This window comes from Pan troglodytes, chromosome 5 (genome assembly GCF_028858775.2).
Source record: "Pan troglodytes isolate AG18354 chromosome 5, NHGRI_mPanTro3-v2.0_pri, whole genome shotgun sequence".
Classification (NCBI taxonomy): domain Eukaryota; kingdom Metazoa; phylum Chordata; class Mammalia; order Primates; family Hominidae; genus Pan; species Pan troglodytes.
This window is the reverse complement of record NC_072403.2, coordinates 76974040-76996251: the sequence shown is the minus strand read 5'-3', so window position 1 is coordinate 76996251 and position 22212 is coordinate 76974040.

The window sequence follows — 22212 nt, the reverse complement described above, 5'->3', positions numbered from 1 at the left end:
AACAAACAATAAATTTAAGGAAGACATAATGCAGACAGACCTTTTATTCATAATTCTGTGAACTAATTCCACTGACTCGTTTTACCAGTATCACATAATCTAATTGCTCTTTCTATATAAATGATGTTTTCTTCAGTTTAAAACAATTCAATCCTTATTTCTCCTTTTAAGCTTTTGGAAATAATATCTCTGCTTCCATTCCCTTTTCATTCCCATTTGTATTTTCTGTTTTGCGTTTGTTTCCATATGTGATCTACGCTATACACATCCCCCCAAAAAGGGAAAAAGAAACCATGAAAGCCTAAAATTTTGACCAAACATATGCAGCAGTAGCATAGCTTAGAAGAAAGAAGCTGCTTTGGCTAAGGTACAAATGTAAGCTGTAGTCTTCTTTTTTTTTTATTTAGTTTTTTTGAGATGGAGTCTCACTCTAACGCTCAGGCTGGAGTGCAATGGCACAATCTCGGCTCAATACAACCACAGCCTCATGGGTTCCAGCAATTCTCCTGCCTCAGCCTCCCAAATAGGTGGAATTATAGGCATGTGCCACTATGCCCAGCTAATTTTTGTATTTTTAGTAGATACGGGGTTTCACCATGTACTGTAGTCTTCTTTTTGCTATCATCTATTAATTTCAAACTATCATATTTAAAACTATAGAGGAAATGAGACAATAGAGAAGGATTTAAAAAAAAAAAAAAAGAGGAGAAGGTGAGGATACATTAAGCCAGGTACTCCAGAAGACAAAAAAAGTTTTTATAGAGGTAGAGAAGGGAGAGATTTATTTGATTTTGGGAAGGGAAGGGAGAGAAATATAGAAGTGCAGTAATATTTGAGCTGGTCCTTGAAGGAAAGGATAACTATGCAAGTATAGAGTTGGAGAAAGAAGCAAGAGCAAAGGCAGACATAGCAAAAGAAAAATAAACTAAATGGTCCCATTTGACTAAACAAAAAGCTACGTAAAGGGAATAGAGAAAAGTGGACCTGGAAAGGCAGATGGATGAGACACTATGGAAAGACTTGAACTTTGAGTTAAGATATCTGAGTTGTGTTCTGGAAGATTTTTTTTAAAAAAGTCATCAAACAATTTAGATCAAGGGAGGGAGATTAAGCTATGCTGTTACCTTGAATTTTTCTGGGCATATTTCAGTTATCCTATTTAATTTTTATATTTCAGAAACTGGGAATTGCATTATTTCATTTTAAGCCACCTATTCAAGATCACACACAAAGCAAGTGATAAATCTTGTTCTGGCTGGCTTGAAGCACAGTGATGGTTCATTTCTGTAGCCCTTTCAGATTAGAAAATTCATGGGACTACAGATGTTCTTTCCACTGAAAGGAGGTTCAAATATGAAATCATAGGGAAAACCAAAAAGAAAATTAAGTGAGAAAGAACACTGAGAAATAGAGATCCTTACTTCAGATCAATCACAAATCCTGTGAGATATGATTACTCTCTGATTGAATGTTGTCATAAAAGCAAGAAAGCTCTGGCTGAGCCTCACTAAAAGATTAATATTAGAGGTTTGAGATGTCTGGTGCCTCATTAACTTTCCAGTACTTCTTAGTTTTACTCTTCACCTTTGTCATGACTTCTGGCTTCACTCATCACTCATAATTTCTTATTTATAATTTTCTTCTGTTCACCAGTTGAGACATCTAATGACCTAGATTCCCAGACTAAAAATCAGTTTTTTTCTAAGATTTGATTCCAGTATTCTCAGAATTCTAACAATTCAATCAGTGGAGAACCCCCAGATGCTCTCCCTTAGGAATATAGCCTGAGATTTAGACAGCAGGATGAGGTGTTTCACTGTCCCAGCAACACACCCTCTTTCCTATTCCTCCACAATGATGCCCATGCTACTACACACTTCTTGCACATCTTCTTCTGTTTCAGCATGCTGTATGCTATAGTTTTTTCCAACTAAAACACTAACTTTATTTCAAGAATATTTTTAAGCTTTCATAACACTCACTGAGATAGTGAGACATTTATCTACGTTCAATGTCATGAAATGCTGACAAAATTAAATTTGCATTTAAATTGTTGATGATTGTAGGGAAGTAAAAACCTGATATATTTCCAGGGGTATGAAGAATTTGATCTGGTTCCTTGTCTCTGACACTTAGAATAGGAAGGGCATACCATAGGATACACAACAGTGAAGAAGATGTTTTGACAAAATAAGCTCTAGGGCAGATATTATTTTTATTTTAAAAGTAAAATGAATAAAATTTCACTACTGGTTTTACTTTCTTGGAGTAGCATTTACTGTTTCAGAAGAAAGCCCACATTTAAATTGGCAATTTGAGTGAAACAGATATTTAACAATCTAAAGATTACATGGATTCTAAGTATAGCTTTTCTCTAATATTTTCTATTGATTTTCTACTGTTCATCATATTTGGGGAAAATGCAGTGTCAGAATCTATATTCTTATATGTAAGTTCATAGTAAATTAATGGCAATTGTCATTAACAATAGTCTGGCTTTACAGTGAAAAGAATGTTTTCAGAAGTTAACCAGGACTCTGTGTGCTGTCTTAGAGAACCTTTTGAGTGATTCTAAGGGAAAAGACCAGCATCAAATAGTGTTATTATTTCTTCTGCTGACATGCTAATTTGAACGTCATTTGGGTTCAGCCCTGAATTAATCATGAGATACTGACTGACTCTTGCCAAAGATAAATGAAGTTTCAGAAATGAAAATATTTTTCAGCATATTTTATTTAAAAAAATATATATATTCTAATATGTCTTTTAAAAATATTTCTGGTACATATGAACATTTATATCTGAGAAATATACATGTCAACCTATGGCTTAGAGTAATAAAAATTTGGCAAATTATAAAATTATCACCTTCAGATTAATACTAGGAAGATCAAATATAATATCATATATTATACAAATATAAAAAAGTATATTATGAAAGTGATTTTAATTAAAACTCTAATAGAAAGCATACTTAGAGACCAGTCTCAATAAAAGGAATATTTTTTTGGTTCAATGTTTACTCTCATTGATGAATTTCAGTGTTCAGACAGAAAATGAGTAAGATTAAAGTATTCTTAATAGGAGGAAATAAAGATAATGATTAGGAAAACAGGGTTGAAAAAGTAATGGTTATCAAAACAAAATAATATTCGAGGTATCAGTTATGTATTTTATTTTATCTGCTACAGACAAATCATTGAATATAAATCAATTTATCTAGGAAACAAAACAAATATACTGTACTACATAGACTTTCGCTAACAATAATTCTAAATGTATCACAACTTCTACACAGTCATGTAAAGAGTTATAATGTTGGATGCTACCTATAGATTTTTATATTATCAATTTAACTTTAGGAGATATAAATTCTAGTTTGTATAGCCAATTGAGAGAAAAATATACTGTTTAAATTTTTGATTAATTCACTGATTTATTTACCTTTATGAAGTAGTAAATCATAGAATACTGATTTCCTGGTTCTACTGAAGGACTTCTATTGAAGGACTCCCCACCCCACCCTTTTAAAGGTTCGTGAGTCTAATACTGAGAAAATGAATAAATGAATGCAATTATGTTTCCTGCTTCAGTGGAGCTGTCAAGTGGTGTCACCAACTTTGTTTTTTTCTCAGGAGGGAAACTACTCTAAACAATGTGATTTTTTTAAGATGGACAGAATATAAAAATTGGCAGAATATATTAACATTCTCCACTTGTAGTCTTGAAAGATAGTATAGTATTTCGCCTATCAATATGCTGCTTCTGAAACCCCATCTGCATTCTTTTATCTGTTTATCTGTTTACTTCTATAAAATGCCTCAAAGCAAATAAATTACAGTCCATTGCATGCATTTACTTAGATTAATAAATGTTTCTGTAATTAGTTATTTAATATGTTACTTAAGATTTCATATATCAGAGTGAAAAAATCATATATTTAAAATTATGATATGATTAAAATAATATATCAAAACAGGTTGATAGTTATATAACAATGGGGGGAATAGCTTCAAGAACTCAGAAACTGTTTATTACATATATCCTTCATTATCAAAATAAACTTTTATGCACAGAGTGTAGGAAAAATGCAATGTAGAAGCAAGTTTCTGTTCATTTTCAATGCAATAACTTTTGCCAGTGCCTTAATACTTAATTTCCCATTTGGACATATTCTGATATTCTGTATTTGAAGTAGAGTATGTTATGATTTTTGCTAAAACAGCAACCTGAGGTATCTGTAACTAAAATTACTGTTTTAACATATTTTTCCCTTTTAGTACTTACCTCATGGTCATGGAATAAATTGACCAATTTAGTTTTGTGCCTATTACAGAGGAGTAATAAGCAATAATACAAGTATTCATGGTTTTGTATTTTTAATATAAAAATGAACATGACTCATAAATAATTGGTTTATTTATGTGGACCATATCCATAACCTCCACCATTAGAGAGTTTGAGATATAAGGCCAAAATGGGTATGGCAATCAGGTGAATGGTAATCTCAGAAAGAGTGATTTTATTACTAACTATGCTTGACTAGGTTAGATCATTTATGTTAGGAAAATAAATCTTGACATTTATATGGATAATTTTGTGGCTTACTTGTCAACCTTCCTGTGAGACATGGATCTGATGAAATTGTGATTGAGAATGACAACTGTAATACATTATTAATGAACTCAGGGTAATTGTAAAGTTTTATGACTTAGAGATCAGTAGAAATTGGTTCCATGGTCAGTTTGAGAAATTACTGAGAATACACCTTGCACTGACAGTGCTGATAGCTTAGCATCAGTCATGGTATTCCCACAGCCATGGCCTGTGACAGCCCTAATGATAGTCATTTTGTAGCGTGACCATGCATTAGGATACATTTAGAAGAGCACAAAATGTCAAATTGAAGTAAAGGTTTTCAGCAGTTCTTGTTACAAGAAGTCTTATTTTCCTAGATGTTCTTAAAATTGTGACCCATGTTTAGTAATCTCAAGATGAATAGAAAAATGTAGATTAAAAATCAATGAATCTCATTTTTTTAAATAACCAGTACTTTGGGCACTAAACTCATATTGCCAATCAAAAAGAAAACAATGTGAAAGTTTGTGCTGTCAAAATTCTCTTTAAGTGAAATTCATATCAATGAATTTATATTTCTCAGTTTTTTAGTGAACATAGTGTAGGATAAAATAAAATCTGTTTGTGGAATGATTTCTTTAAATAATATTGAGAAGTTTCAGTTCCAAATGATAGTATTTTATATAATAGAGCAAAATATTTGTTGTAAATTTACAATAAAATATCAAATAATGGCTATTACAAGAATTAGACTAACAGAACAAGTAAGGGCATGAGTTTGGAAACAGAGGCTTGGAAGACTCCAGGCTCCAACATGTCCCTGTTTTGTTGCCTTAGGTTAGCTATGGGTCCCCACTAAGCTTGCTTTTGTCACCTTGGAAGTAGAAATTATAGTGATTTACTAGAAGGAATGTTAAAAGGGGCTACTGAGATATAGAAAATGGTCATTTCAGTATCTGACACATAATGATCACATATATTATTTTCATTTCAATAATATACTGTTGCTTAGAAAAAAATATGTATTCACAATTTAAAACAGTCATGATAAAGCAAATTTGAAATTACTACATTATGCCTTGCTATTAAAATAAAAGTGTTTGAAGATTACAACTGTGAGGCCTGCTTTAAGAAATGTCTGTGGTTTGAGTAAGAGCATTTCTACCTGCTGAGACTGTAATGGGAATTATTTTTGTTTGTCTTTTGCTCTTTCCTGAAGAGATGTATTTTTAAACATAGATAAAGATACCAGGTTGTTCATCAAATTCAAATAACGTAAGAGGGACTAAGGCATCAGTACATGTAAAAAGATGCAAAATTTAGTGCTTATGAAATATTAGAAAATTTAGTGCTTATGAAATATTAGAAAATTTCAAATATTGTTTTGAAATAGCACATTGTGTTTCTAGCCAATTTATTAAAAGGTTAGGAACTTAGCTAATAGTTTTCATTTTCATTTCTTTTTTTTTAAATTAACAAACAGCTGGAAAGAAACCACACTCATTTTGGTAAAAATCATATCTTGAGATTCCTTGAGACTAACAAACCCAAACAAATCAATTCAAAATTGCCTCTGACGCAGAGGCAATATAGTGTTTGAGCTGCCCATAGTGAGCCACAGTATATTGAGACAATGCCAAATGATGATATGTAATATCAGTAGATAAGTCCTAGATTCATTCTTTAGCCATGAAAGAGAAGATGTAAAAGTTGTATAATTTCAGTAAATGTATAGGAGTTAATCTTATCTGATAAAAATAGAATTGAGTAGGAAACCAAAATTGATGGAAATAAGCATTGGCTTAAAAAAGTTACATTAAGGGCAACTTCAGCCAAACTCCTACATGGCCAGGAAAACAATTATGTTATTGTTACTACCTTTCTCTTTATCTTTCCAGATCATTCACACTGTACTCACAGTTGGCCAATTTTTCCTAATGGCAATAATACTACTCTGAGGACAACTTGTAACTCTGGGCGTGTTCTGTCGAGGGCTCCTTCCCTCACCCTGTTCTGAATGATGAATGTAGTGATGTTTTCTCAGCTCTCTTGCAGGGAACATGGATCTTGTAGTGGTCATTGGGAACAGAGTTTACAGACAGAGAGTTCTCCACCTGAAAATTTTTGCATTCCTCCTCTTCTTTGACTCTTCACTGGTTCCAATTCAAAAATCCTTTTCCTCTTTGCCATTCTTGCTTAATTAATGATAGTAATAAAAATGCACCATTATACCATACAAAAGAAAAATCTAAGATATTTTTCTCTCTGCTATTATCCCACTTCTGTCTTTCAAGCCCCATCAAAATTTCTGGTTGTTGAGAAACAATAAGGGAGGTTACATCATCAGAATTTCTGGTTGTTGAGAAACAATAAGGGAGGTTACATCATCAGAATTTCTGATTTTTGGGAAACAATAAGGGAGGTGGGGTAAGTGGGAAGCAGATGTGTATGAAGATAGAGAAAATATATGTAAATGAGAGTATATTGTCCTAAAACATATTCTTAGTAATATATGTAAAGTCAATGCAGATTTTGATTTTTTCTCAATGCTATCCAATAAAAACATTACGTGAGCCACATATGCAATTCTAATTTGTTAAAGAGCTATATTAAAAATAAGTAAAGTTAATATGAATAATATGTTTAACTTAATATATAATATGTTATCACTATTAAAACAGTATTTAAATAATTATGCTTTTTTCCTAACTTAGTCTTTGAAATCTGACATGTATTTTATATTTACAGGGCATCTTAATTTGGATAACTTTTCATTGGAATTGATCTGTAATTACATTTCATGAAACTGAAGGTTGAAAATAGATATTTATATGTATCAAGTTGTCAACCATATTTAAAAGTTTTTAAATATCTCAAATGAATTAGTTTTTAAATTTAAATTAAAATGAATTTAAATTAAAAATTCAGTTCCTCTTGCACCAACCACATTTCAAGTGTTCAACCTTGTGTCTCCTGATTACCATATTGAACACCGCATCTCTCAATGTTTCTATTAAATAAAATTCACTTTTTATAAGAAACCAGACTTCTTGATATCGAGATCAATTTCATGCACAATACTCTGTCAGCTTTAGTAATCAAATCAATTAATGTTTGTAATAGGCTATTCTTGCATTGCTATAAAGAAATACATGAGACTGAGCAATTTATAAAGAGAAGAGATTTAATTGTCTTACAGTTCTGCAGGCTGAACAGAAAACATGATACCAGCATCTGCTTGGCTTCTGGGGAGGACGCATGAAGCTTTTGCTCATGGCAGGGGTGAAGCAGGAGCTTGCATGTCACATGGCAAAAGCAGGAACAAGAGGGAGTGGGAGGGGAGGTTCCACACATTAAAACAACCAGATCTCATGAGTACTCACTATTTCAAGGACAGCACCAAGTCATGAGGGATCTGCCTGCATGACCAAAATGCCTCCCACCAGGCCCCACCTCCAACATTGGGGATGACAATTCAACATGAGATTTGGGCAGGGACAAATAACCAAACTATTTTAATGTTCTTTATGCTTAGTTTTTACTGGCCATGGAAAATGTACCTAAATTTGATTCTTCAGTTATTTATTATCTATACCAATTACCTTGATTTGCATGCATTATTGCAGCCAACATGATTATTGCTTTGGAGTTTTTACCCAGTCTACATTTGGAACTTCATTCACATACATATGAATACCTTCAGTGGCTTAGGTTAGTTTAAATATCAGATACTAGTCACACTCCTTTGACCTTTACTTTTTTTTAAAGGAATAATTTAAAAAGCATTTTTCTTCTTGGCAATCTTGCTTTGTTACTGCATTTCCTATTTTGCTATTGTGTTCTAAAACTTCCTCAATTGACAATTGAACTGCAGGGCATAGATTAAGAAAAATAGTTTAACAATCATTATTTAATTTCTACTGTAATATTTCTGATCATACTTAATGTCTCGAATTTGAAACTTGTTTACCATAAATAATGAAATAATAGTTGACATAAAATTCTAAACCTGACTGCAAACATAAAGTGCATGCTGGCATATAAATATGTGAGACTACCAGAATACAATAGGCTGTTTAGATTCCACAAATTAAGCAATCATCTAACAATAACACACCACACAAAACAACCACTGGGCTGCACAAAATAGAAAAGAGGAAATCAATTATGGTTCAATAATGCTACTTTCCCAATCAGTTAGAAATTAACGAAAGTACCTTGTTTACAGGAATTCTGATGGCATAATTTTCTGACAGCTTTTCATCTGTGAATATTAAGCATTGCTTGTTTAATTATGAATACAACAACTGAAAGCATCTGAGGAAGAAGCATATTTATTTTTTCTAAAACCATTAAAATTATCTCAAAGTAAATTTTAATTATTTAGAAGTTGTTCACTTATAAATATATGTTGACACATTTTTAACTTTGATAGACATCTTACTTTTAAGATCAAATAAATGAAATTAATTGCCATGATTTTTTGACTTTTGGTAAAATGTGTTTATAAGAAATTCTGTTATCTATCTGACATTAATCTAGAAATGAATACAATCTCATCAAAAGGAAGGCTTTTGACTGTGTTCAACAAGCCTCTTCCATAAAACAACCTAAAAAATAATTTTGAGTTTAATGAATTTGAGAAAAAATTGAAAGTTAAGAAGTTGTAATTCTGTTTGAGCTTTTCAGAAAATGTTCGTTTTATATATCTAACTTAATGCATTTATTTGCGTTTATATTAGCTGCTATTAAATTTTCTCTTAATACCATGCAATTTCATTGTAAACCTAGAGCGTTTTCTTCAGTGCCTAGTGGGCTTACCTTATTGAATCATAGTGTTAATGCAACCAATAACATTGATTTAAATATTTTATTTACTGTTTGTCTCTCTTTAATGGTGATGGACTAAGACGTTCATTCAAGCAGCTATCTTGTAAATGCATACTTTGAGTAAAAACGTGTACCTCATGTGAAAATGACATTCTGCAGAGGCCACAACCACACATAGATGACTGTGACAATTATAGATTACCCATAGGTTTGTTCACACTCAACCTTAGGGCTAATAGATCCTGTCTCGTAGCAGTACATCAGGCACTCCAGAGTTGTGTATGAGACTATACTGCTTCCACGCCTGATGCTGTGTGTGTGTAGACGTGACTACAGGTAACCCATATCCCCACTAATCGTTGACTTTTTGCCCCATTGTTGACTTCAGTTTAGTGTGTACTATACTACTGTTATTCCTTCTAAGGCCCCTGTTTTCTGATTTCCTAATTCTCAGTTCAGTTTTCTGCCTGGTTTGAGCTGAGCTTCAAAGAGCAGTCTGAATATTTGGGAGGTGATACTTGGGTGAGGAAACTAATTTCTGATAGTCATTATCAATGAATACATGCTATTCATATTTAATCAACTGCCTGCCTCTCTTTATACTTCTCTTTCTGCCTCCCAGATCCCTGATAGTAGAAGTACTCAGCATGCCTCTTAGATTACCATGAGAGGAGAAGAGAGAATGTATATGTATGTATGTGTGTGTGTGTGTGTGTGTATTTATGTGTATATATTTATGCATATATATTGCTTATCAATGCACTCTGAGGATAATTTCTATAAATTTTGGATTTAGACAAAACTAAAATAGTCATAATTTTGTTGCTTTCTAGATGTGTAAACCTGAACAAATAAGTTTAGCTCTATATCCCAGGATTTCCATATCTAAAACTGTGATGATGATAGCTACTCACAAACTTGTTTTAAAGTACCAAGAGAGAATATATATCAAACAGTGGGATGCCTCATACCCTATAAAGGTTTGTAAAATTATTTACCAATTTAATGGACATATGTAATTTTGTCTCTGATTATTTTGCCATGTCATTGTCAATATGTATGATATATTTTATAATTTGATATTTCAAAAGATAACAGAAATATAATACAAACTTGGATGACTTCAATATTTTTTCCTAGTTTTAAGTCCCCTAAAAACAAGATTCTTAAAATGCCACAATAAAAGAGTGATACAATGTATTTTTGAATTTATTTCAAATTTTTAGACATTTTTTCTTTGGAGAACTTAATTTGTATAAGTAGCATTTATGATCTATCATCTTTACCTTTAAAACTGTCCAGCAAAAATAAAATGTGGTGTTACAAACCTCTTATCATTAAATTATGTAGTTGTCATTTGGACTGTAAAGTAACTTTCTGTTTTTTTCAAATCCAACTTGATTTACTGTTTTAATGCTTGATTTTCTTCTCTGTCAGATAAAAACTGCAGTAGACATTGATGAATGTACTTCCAAGATCTGGAAAAATTGAGGTGTGAGATTTTACTGTAGTTGCCTGCCAGGAAATAATCAGATATTTATGTATTTTAGACCTATCAAATGAATTTTCATTTCAAATGAAACTTTTCAACTCACTAGAGGTTAGAATTGATGTGTTAACAATTCTCCAAGAGTTGCTATAATTCTCCTTAGAAATATTAGGCTGTGAGAAACTCAAATATTACCTTACCATGCATTTATATGAATATTTACCATAGATGCAGGAACTAGTATTCTGTGTAGGTGGAATCATAAGAGCTTTCTGAACTAAAAGACTGATACAATACTATTTAAGAAATTCACTGTAACATGGAATTGTATAACATTTTGGGTTTATCTAAAACTTTAACCTGAACTTCCTCAGATTATTAATGTTTCTGGCTTTTCCTTTAAAAAGCTTTTAGTAATTCTAAAACTATATAGAAAAACACATAAATTAGCAACTATATTGTTATGAATTGTTTAAAAGTTAGTTATATATAAGTTAAATGAATTTATGTTTATATAGTATTTCCATCCTCTAGAAAATATTTAATACTTTCAAAATGTGAAGAAATTTTGTGTTAAGCTGTTGGCAATATTAAAACCATTTAATATGTGTAAATCCATGTAGGCAGTGTTTTGTGAAATGATAAACTCATTGAATTGTAGAAGTGGGTAGATTATTACACCCTTGGTTTTCAAGAAATGTACCCAAACTCTTGGTGGGATACAAACACAGTCTAAGAGCTTCAAAAATGTTCAAGATAGTGACTAAGAACTCATGTTCTCAACTTAAAAATCCTCCTACAAATAAGCTGAAGATAACAAGTAGAGTGGGTGAGAACTCACAACATGATATGAAAATTATATACATTTTATTAAGTAGTGATTTTCAGTATTATACACAATGACTACTTGTATTACATCATGTGACTTTTAATACCATTTCATTTGTTTCTCTGTTAAAAATTACCGAAACTCTTAGACAATGTGCCCTAGTTTTTGGAGTAATCTTATGTGAACGTTTCTTCTGTTTTTGCATGCAGTGAGGTCCCACCCATCATCTTTGGTGAAGTACATGTCAGTTTAGTTGGTCATATTTCTCTCTTAAAACAGAGGCCTGTCTTTACCTGTCTCAGCAGTCAATTATGTTCCTAGATACTTCTCATTTAAAACTTTCTTCAAAATGTTACTTGGCCCCACAAAGCAGCCTCCTCTTGGCTGTTCATTTCTCTGCTATGATCTGATGCTCTATGTTTGCCATTGATACTACTGCTTTGCTGCTATTTCGCACTCACTTTCTCACTGCTATAGAGGGAATAATATCATAAACTCTGCTTCTAGAAGGGAAGTGTAAGTTCCTAGATGAAACGTAACTTGAAAATGGATTTAACAATATTGCTTTTGTAAAATTATTAAGCACTCCCTCGGCAGTAGCCACTCGGAGACGTTCATATTTAATAATGTTTTGCCACATGGTCTCTACAAGGTCTCACCGAGACCTTGAGTAGAAACAGGCAAGATTATGCCATGAAGGGCAGGGCTGCGCGGAATTCATTCAGGACAATAATTTGGGAGATGCAGTGCAGGTGAGAAAACAGTGCTGTACCTGCTATGACCCTGAGATTTCTATGTTGGCTGAACCTGTGGAGCTGAAGAAAGGAATAATTACAGAGTTCAGGACCAATATTTACCATAGAGTCGGCATATTGTAGTCTCAAAGGGAATTACCTGTTTTCATTTTTGTTTATTTCTAGAGTTAGAAAACAATTCCGTTTTATTTTCATATTTTACTGTGAAAATACATAAAACCACACAAAATAAATACTATCTTAATAAGTTATTATAAGATGAACAAGGTAACACACTCTTATAACTACCACCTAGGGGAAGAAGTCGAACTTCACCACTAAACATCTTCCATGTGCCCAGTGGCAACGTACCACCTCCCTTTCTGCAAAACTAACCAATCTCCTGATTTTCACAGAATCACTTTCTTGCTTTTATAATTCAAGTGTTCATTTCTAGGTGGCAGTGTTTAGTTGTGCGCATTTTTAAAATATACTTTCAAGTATATGGCACAGATCCATGTCTTCATTACTTCATTCCAGAGCTACCAAATTCAAATTCAGCATTATATAATCTTATACTTAACATCTTCTGCATAATATTTGTATATCCTTTCTTCCATAATAAAAGTCTAGTCTCAATAAAATAAGGGACAACAAAATCAGAATATCTCATTTTTCATATATAAAAAATATTAAAAAGTACATATAAAAATATAATCAATGTAACATTTTAAATTTTGTTCATATATTGCCCTCATTTTCCTCTAATTTTTATTATATATCTATATTCTGAGCCTATAGGCATTATATACAATGCACTTTCCTTCATCTAGTTTGGGTTCTGTAAGTAGATATATGTACAGTGCACACTGCCTATTCTCATATTGATCTCTGCTGCTTATTTTGGTTGTTTAAAGCTTATTTATCTAGGATATACTTCAGAGAGGGCTAATGGAAATAATTCTTGCATTCTTGGGTGTTCATGATCATAGGTCTGTGACCTTTATACTTGAAAGTCAGTTTTACTCTGTAAAATCTTTGACTCACATTTTCTCTTTTTCTCACAGTTTAAATATTCTTAAGTATTTAAATATATCATTTTTTTCTGGCATAATATGTTGCTGTTGAAAAGTCTGATGTTAATCTAATTTTCTTTTCATTGTAAATCAATTGCTGTTTTTTATCTGCTACATGCCCAAAGGGTATTAGTTTTTCATTGAAATGCAGTTATTTTATTAGAATATATCTGAGTGTTGTCTATATTTTCTTTAATCTTTCCATGTAGTTTGAAACCTTTTTCTTTTTCAGGAAAGTTTTCTTTAATTATAATAATGTTTAATTATATAATGTCATATAATGTTTGTTCATAAAAAACATTAATTATATAATGTTTGTTCATTTTCTTTCTTTTGCTTCTTTTCCAGGGAGTCTTTTAATTCAAATATTGAATCTTCTTTGCATAGTTTCAATATTTGCCTATTTCTTTCAAATCATTTTTATCTCTTTCTTAATTTCCTTTTTACTTGATTTTTTTCAACTAATTAAATTACGTAATTATTGTATGTATCCTTTGTCATGTTCTTTTTGGTATAATATTCATTTCTGAAAGTTTTCACTTTGTGATTCTTTTTTGAATTTGATGACCTCATTACTGAGTATTCTAATTGGTATTTTGTATCTTCATAGCTTAGGTTATTTTCTCAAAATGTTTTAGCTCATTTTGAAATAGTAATACATTGCAGATTGGATCTAACTTTGACAGTGTTTTCATTACTTGCTTTTATTATTTTAGAAACTTTCATTCACTTTAAGAATACTGATCCATTTCTTTTAAATAACTTTGTATTGGAGTTGATTTTGATCATTTCTTTTGATTATTTTCACAAACTATTAGTCTTTATGGATGTTTAGAAAGAGACATAATTCAGGGTAGCTTTCTTCAATTCACAGCGATCTGTCTCTTGTTTTTGTTTGTTTGTTTGTTTATTGTTCTGGTATATATCTGCTTGCATGCTAAGATATCTTAGGTCTCTGTTTCCTTCTCCTACTATTGTCTAGTCTTCTGTGTCTTTAATGTCTATTTTCCCTGTCGTACTCAATTTCTATTAAATTTCTTACAATTTCTCCCCAATATGTAGCCCTGTTTGGGAAGACAACTGAGGCAGCTCAATATTGTGAGTTTATAGGGATGCACTGTTCTGAAGATATTTTTGTTCATCTGTTTTAATCCCACATTATACGAGCAGATAAAAATCCTTCAGAGCTTACTATTTGTCTTAGTCCATTTTGTACTATAACAGAATACTTAAGACTGGGTAATTTATAAAGAAGAGAAATTTATTATCTTATAGTCTGGAGGCTGGAAAGTCAAGATCAAGACACTAGTAGGTTCAGAAGATGAAAGAGCAAAAAGGGATGCAATTCCTCATCAAGCACTTTTATAATGGTATTAATCTATGTAGTAGAGCGAAGACCTCATAACCTAAACATCTCTCAAAATGTTACACCTCCAAACACTGTTGCACTGGGGATTAAGTTTACAACACATGAATTTTGGAGAGGACACATTCAATCATGCTGCTGTTCTCAAGTTGATTTACTATGCTTTCTAGGGAATACTTCACATCTATTTAAGGATTATCTTGTCTTCAGGCCCATACGATGCCATATTATTTCCCTTGGTTGTCAATTGAACAGATGTATGTGACACATTGTTCTTGGTTCTTGTGAATAATTTTAGAGTTGCTGTTGTTGGTATATGTGAGTATGTATTCATGGGGATACCATGTCACTAAATTTTGTTGTGCATGCCATTCATGGGTTTTAAATTTTATTATCTAGTTGATCTGCCTGTTATTAGACGGGCATTCACAGAAATCTAAAAACTATTTCAACGCCACCATTATTTTTTCCAGAATTCCATTTCTAATATGGAATAGTCCCATTCTGATTGTTTAGATATATGCCAATGTATTTTTACTTTAAGTGGATATTCCAAACAAATTTTCTGATATCGAATAGGCTGAAAGTTAAAAACCCTAATGGGTAGTTTATATACTAACAACTTTCTTGCTCTCTAGAGTGGATTTAAATTATTTGTATTTTTAAAATAAGTTTTTGTTTTTTTTCTAAATTCTACATTTTTCTACAATTTTTTAAGCTGGTGATAACTACTTCATCCATTTAGCCATAATCCATTCTAAATACATTCCTTTTGTTTGGCTTTAGTAAAGACAAATTTATAATTAAAAACTAAAACAACATGTCCAGCAATGATAAAAGAATGACTGTTTCTTAAGGAAGAGAGCTCTTTAAGATAGTAAATGTCATATTAACCATAAACTGTGAAATAAAAAAGTGACAAATATATGCATAGGTGATTTCTAAATAATGTAAAATGCAATTTAATATTATCATCCATTTTATCCTGAGTTTATTATTATACTATGCTTTTAGTAAATATTTATTGGATTATGAATAGTGCTGGGCATAGAGTATTAAATGGTCAATAGTAGGGAAAACTGTTCTGTTTACAGTTGAGTGGGAGATACAGACCAGTAAACTTAAACATAGACATGAGTGGTGTCATGAGATGCAAATAAATAACAGGAAGTATTGAAGACACAAAGGAGTGGGACCTAATCCAGATTTGCCCCCATAGAAAAAGAAGATTTCTCAAAATAAGTCTCATCTAGAGTGGGATATAGTTAGTAACAGGAATTGGCCAGGATGCTAGTGACCTCTTTATCACCAAGAAAACAGCATTAAAAATCCCTAGCCATGATATAACCTACAGTGTACCCACAAACAAAAAAAAATTAAAATTACAAAACTCTAGATGTAAGAATGAGAAAAATATTGTAGGAGATTGAGAGAAGGTTGTTATGAGTAGAGTCCAACAGTGAGTGCATGTGAGTGACTGCTAAGTGTGGATGCAAAGAAAGTGACAAGACATAAGGTAGAGGCCTAACAAGGGTGAAGACTCTCCAGAACCTTGCAAAACATGCTGAGATATTTGGGCTTTTACCTTAAGAGGATTTGAGACATATGTGAGGGTTTTACACTGCCAAATGTCATGTTCATATTTGTGTTTCAAGAGAGAGAAATTTTGCTGCTGGATGAAGAATGAATTAGCACGTAGATAAGACCCAAAGCAGGAAAGCCACTTAGAACGCTGTTTTTGTAATGGAAGGGAGATTTAATGACAATCAGGATTAGATAGTTGCAGTGGTGAAGGAAGAGTGGATTTATTATACAGTATTTAGGAATCGTTTTAACCTCATATTTTTACTGAAGTAAATGGAGGTAAAATTACAGGACGTGTGTATCACTTGAGTTTAATTAGTGAAAGTGAGGTTCTGAAAAGAAACATCAGTTTTCTGACAGGAGCATCTATATAGACTTGGTGTTATTTACTGAAAAACAGGATTAGAAATCAAAGGTTTGGGAGAAAGATAATGATTTATATTGGAAAATATAAATCTGACTATTTTATGGGCTTCCCAAATTACCTTTCAATAGCTGTTCAGATATTTCAGTTGAAGGAGAGATTTTGAAGCACAGAAGAAACATCTGAGCTAAGGATGTAAACTTGGAGTCAATCATCTAAAAAATAAAAATTAAAACCAGTATAATGTATGAGTTTACTCAGGTATGTATACAAATTGAGAGGAGAAAGAGAGCCCATGACCAAAGCTGAGGCATGTCAATAATTAAGATACGAGTAGAAAAACCACAGAAGCTACATCGAGAGACACACAAAGGATAAAAAACAGTGAGAAGTGTAGCTGAGAGGAGTGCACTTAAGAGACATCAACAATAAACAATGTCATCTCGAGATTATGTAAGATGGGGACCAAAAGATCGCAGTTTGGATTTACCTTTAATGATGTCCTGTAACAATGGCAAAAAGCAATTTCTGTAGAGGGAAAGGCAAAAGTCACTTGTTCTGTGACTGAAATTGAGTTGACTTAAGGAAATGGAGAAAATGAGTATAAGTTAAATCTTTAAAGGAAGTTGGCATCAAAGGAAGGAAGAGAGAAAGAATGAGGATGATGTAAGATGAAAGTTTTCTGTTTTCTTTTAAGGTAGAAAAGGCTAGAATAATTTTAAATGCTGATCAAAGAAGACAGTAAAAGCAGAAGTTTGAAGATGCAAGAGATGAGGAAGGAGATACTGAATCCCCCAAAACTTCAAGCTTGAGTAACAACCACATGTGTAGGAGTAATATCACATTTATTTTTGGAAAGAAAAAGAGAGTACCAAAAATGTAGGAGAAAATGTGTGTAAACATGAAGATTACGAGTCCTAAATTTGATGGAGTGCTTCTCTTCTGCCTTCTATTGTCTCTGTGAGGTAAAAATTTAAATCATCTCTTGAAAGGATGATGTATTTTAGCAAGATTAGATATTAGAGGAGTGCAGAGAAATTTAAAAGTGTACTAAGATATCTAAGAAGGGTTTATAAATAGCATAAGAATTTAACAGATACTGCAGAGCATGGCTTATGAGTAGAGTTGAACATAAGCAAACAATTATTGCATTAATTCAAAGAATTGCTTGCCAACAATTTTTTTTTAACATCAGAGCACAAGTAAAAATTGGTAACATTTTCTGACATCTGTTACATACTTACAAGCCTTCTTGAAGCCAGAGGTAGCTGGCCTATGATACCTAGAAACTGGTATTGGCCAGTTTCTATGTCCTGGGCTAGGGCTAGGGGGATTAATATCTAGTCCCACCTGGAACTCACATGTTGGTACATAGACACACAGGTGAGAAGCTATGACTACTCTCTGCTTTCCTGATATCACTAAAAAAATTCAAAGGAGTGAAAATATTTGCAAAAGAGTGGCCTCATGGAATAGAAGAAAAAATAGTACAAAGGCCTGAAGGTCAAAGTAAAAGTGTAATGGGAGAAATTGAGAATGGGCAACAAGGATAGGTGATGGAGGTCACACTTGATTAACTGAATAATAATATGTCAGCAGAATGTTTGTATTCATTGTTTGAGAGAACAGTGAGGGCAATATCCTTGGATTAGCCATGGGAGGGTGTGACTGATGTGAAATGAGTTTCCTTAACATTCGACTCCACTGAAAAGTAGAATGTTGAGAAAATGAGAAATGCACTGATTTCATGGGTGCTCTAAATGCATGTTGGCATTAGCCAAGATGACAGAAATAGGTTTGAAAAATCTCTCAGGCAATAAAATCTTTAGTATAAGAGGAAGAGTTTCTAAGAGAAGGAGAAACGCAATGAGGGCATAGAAGATAACGTCAAAAATTGTCATTAGACTTTGCAATACAGTGATTTTTATATGAATAGGAATTAATGTCCAGGAAGTAGCAGTGTGACCTGAGGATATTAACCCTACCTTCACACTATTAACCTGCTAGCATGTGATAGAATTAATATCTGCCTCTTTAATAAGCATATCCCTTACTGAAACTGTAATTAAATTATTAGTTGACTCTACGCTCATTATATAACATGTAAATAACAGAAGATATTAAAATTATTAAAAACAGGAAACAAAATATTTTTTAAAAACATGGTGAGTTTGGTAGGAGGGTCTTCTCACTGCCATGGTACTTTTGCGTTATCCTGTCCATGAGTGGACAACTTTATGCAATGGGAGACATTACTTGCAAATATTAGGAAAGCCCAAATTCTTCTATTTTTTAGGTGTCTCTTTACTCCTCCTAGTAGTTAATTATGTTTTCTAGTTAATAATTATGTATAAGAATTTTTCCTGTTCAAATTACTAATGTAATTCCTGTCTCCTCTCTGGACCCCCAACTGATACACCCATTGATTTCTGGCTTTGACAATATTTTATACATTCTAAAGCACACTTATTGTATTTCTTCACATCATATCTAAAACCAGAGAGCCAATAATTAATGGTGTGTTTGTCAATTTTGTGATGAATTGAGCAATCTGTGGCATCTTAGATTTCATTATTTTTTTTATCCTTTACTGTTTGTGTTAGACTCCAATTTTTAGGGACTAAGGAAGAATAATCATTTAATTATGTCCAGCTATTCAGAAAGAATATCCTGTTCTTGGGTGTAGACATATGTATTTTAAGCCTGATTTTAAAAATGACCTGCTGCAGGACTTTGAGTTAGTTTGGAAATGGAAATTTCCAATTGAATTCTCCACATACATGTCTCTTTGTCCCTTTGGGGATATAATTAACTTTTTCTCACTCTCTAGTTCTCTTCTTTTCTTTAGTTTGATCCAACAGACACAGATTATTAAGAATAGCAGATATCTTAATTCTTGAAAGTATATTGCCATTTTCCTCCTAACAAGGCCATTTTCCTAAGCTGATTAGAAGTAGAATTAGTAAAAGACCATGACCTTTCTCTCCTCCGTCGTTTCAGGAATAATAATTCTATATGCTAAATGTTACAGATCACATTTAAATGACCAGTCCCATTTGATATTGTTAAGCAGATATTTTATAGCCCATTTCCCAATTATTACATGCACAGTATATCATTAGTATCTTCACAATGCAATATGTAACTATTTGTGAATTAATTACTTTCACTGCAGTGAGATTAGTGCATGATTAGCAAATGTCTACTAAGAAAGGAACTCATTTGAAAGCATAAAATCTAACCAATTTAGATAGCTTCCCTAATGAATTCAAGTTTGAATCAATTTGTATTCAGTCTTTTGAATATGTTGTAATTTTGACTAAAAACTGAGACAAGATTATTTCTATAAATCTAATATCTTCTTTCTGAAGCACTCTGTGATATAAAGTCTACTGTATCATGAAACAGGTCTGTTGTACTTTTTCTTTCAACTCTGATGACATGCCTAATAAGCTCCTGCTTCATTATACAAAAAAGTATTCATTTATGAGACTGAGCATTATAGGAAAATGGGTTTCCATATTGTTATTTCACCTGAGAATATTAGGAAATCTGCAAGTGTATAATTGCCAAGAGTAATCTTGTTATTACCAATTGTACATGACCTGGAAATAGGTTCAAAATTGCTAAAGGTACAATCAAAGATAATTTTTACATGACTCACAGCTTTAAGAAATTTATGTAATTTCACTGGCTTCATCTTACCAATTCTAGTAACAATATACATGTTTGGACAGTGGCAAGTGGTAATGTTTAATAAATTGAGATTATTTTATTAACCATTTACTGATATGAGGAATCTCTGTGGGATCCAGAATGAAAAGGCTTGGCCAGGCTCAGATGCTGTGGCTTTGAAAATGCCATGCCCATCAACAAGCAATGATGTCCCTAGCCTCTTTATTTTTATGGTTGTCATTGAACTAATTAAACCGAGATGTTTGAACAAAAACTGAAGGCAGTCAATATGCTTATTTTGCAGGAGGGCCATTCAGTTGTAGATATCTGTAAATAATGTAGACAGCCAATGAAATGTACATTTATTGGATAGGTTCTAATAGCAAGGACCATAGGAAAACCATAAGGTAGTAAGTGTGGGGATTGAAAACAAATACATGTGACACATTCTTCTGTGCACTGTCAAACGTATTAATTTACAAGGCCAACTGCCAGTTATAAAAGTTTCCTAGGCATGTGTGGCAATAGTGTGAAGAAGAATTACTATAAATCTGATCTTGTGTATTCCCATTTAAAAGATGTTGCTTTCTGGCCAGGTGTGGTGGCTCACGCCTGTAATCCCAGCACTTTGGGAGGCCGAGGCGGGCAGATCACAGGTCAGGAATTGAGACCATCCTGGCTAATGCTGTGAAACCCCGTCTCTACTAGAAATTAAAAAAAAAAAAGTAGCCAGGCGTGGTGGTGGGCACCTGTAGTCCCAGCTACCCTGGAGGCTGAGGCAGGAGAATGGCGTGAACCCGGGAGGTGGAGCTTGCAGTGAGCAGAGATCGCGCCACTGCACTCCAGCCTGGGGGACAGAGCGACACTCCGTCTCAAAAAAAATAAAATAAAATTTGTTTTTTTTCCAGACAAATCACTTTTAAGTAAATCCTTTGATTTGTTTTCCAACACTGAAAAAAATTTAGTTGGCCTAAAGCCATTAGCAGATTATCATCTGGGAAGTAAGTATTTCTAGTCAACAAACTGTATCACAGTTGTGAGAAAATTTTCAATTTATAAGACAGGTCCTGTGATGATTTTATTATGTCACCCCAAATTTTAATACATGCCTATTAATTGACACCTGCTGTATAAACTCATGTTCCCCATCATGTTATTAGACACCTGAAGGCTCAGCACACCTAGATTCTTAGTCACAAAGAAAGAGGCCTAGGGGTTTCCTGGTGGCTTACTCACACAAAGAATCAGATCTCAAGTCAGCCTGCCACTTCCATGCCTAGTGTCAGGGTTTGCAGTGAGCTCTAGAGGTGAACATTAAAATTAAGGATCAGCCTTTCTGTGAGACTCACCTTCCAGGGCCATCCTGACTATTCAGCTCCTTTAACTAAGATCTTAGGTACTCACTTCCCAGCTTTCAGTCCAAGGTTTGCATATACAATTTTTCCAATTGATCTCCAGAGATCTATAACGGTTCTAGATTCTACCTGAGGAGGGAATAGAGGGAAAGTCCACTTCTGGTATTACAGAAACACAGACCACACTTAGACCTATTGGGTCTGTGAGTGTTTGAACCAAGAAATAGCATTCTTTTTCTCTGCCTGAGTTTGAACCATAATATAAATCATATTCTTCCATCCAACAAAGTACTGGTATTAGTATATAGCTGTTAGTATATAGCTATATAGTA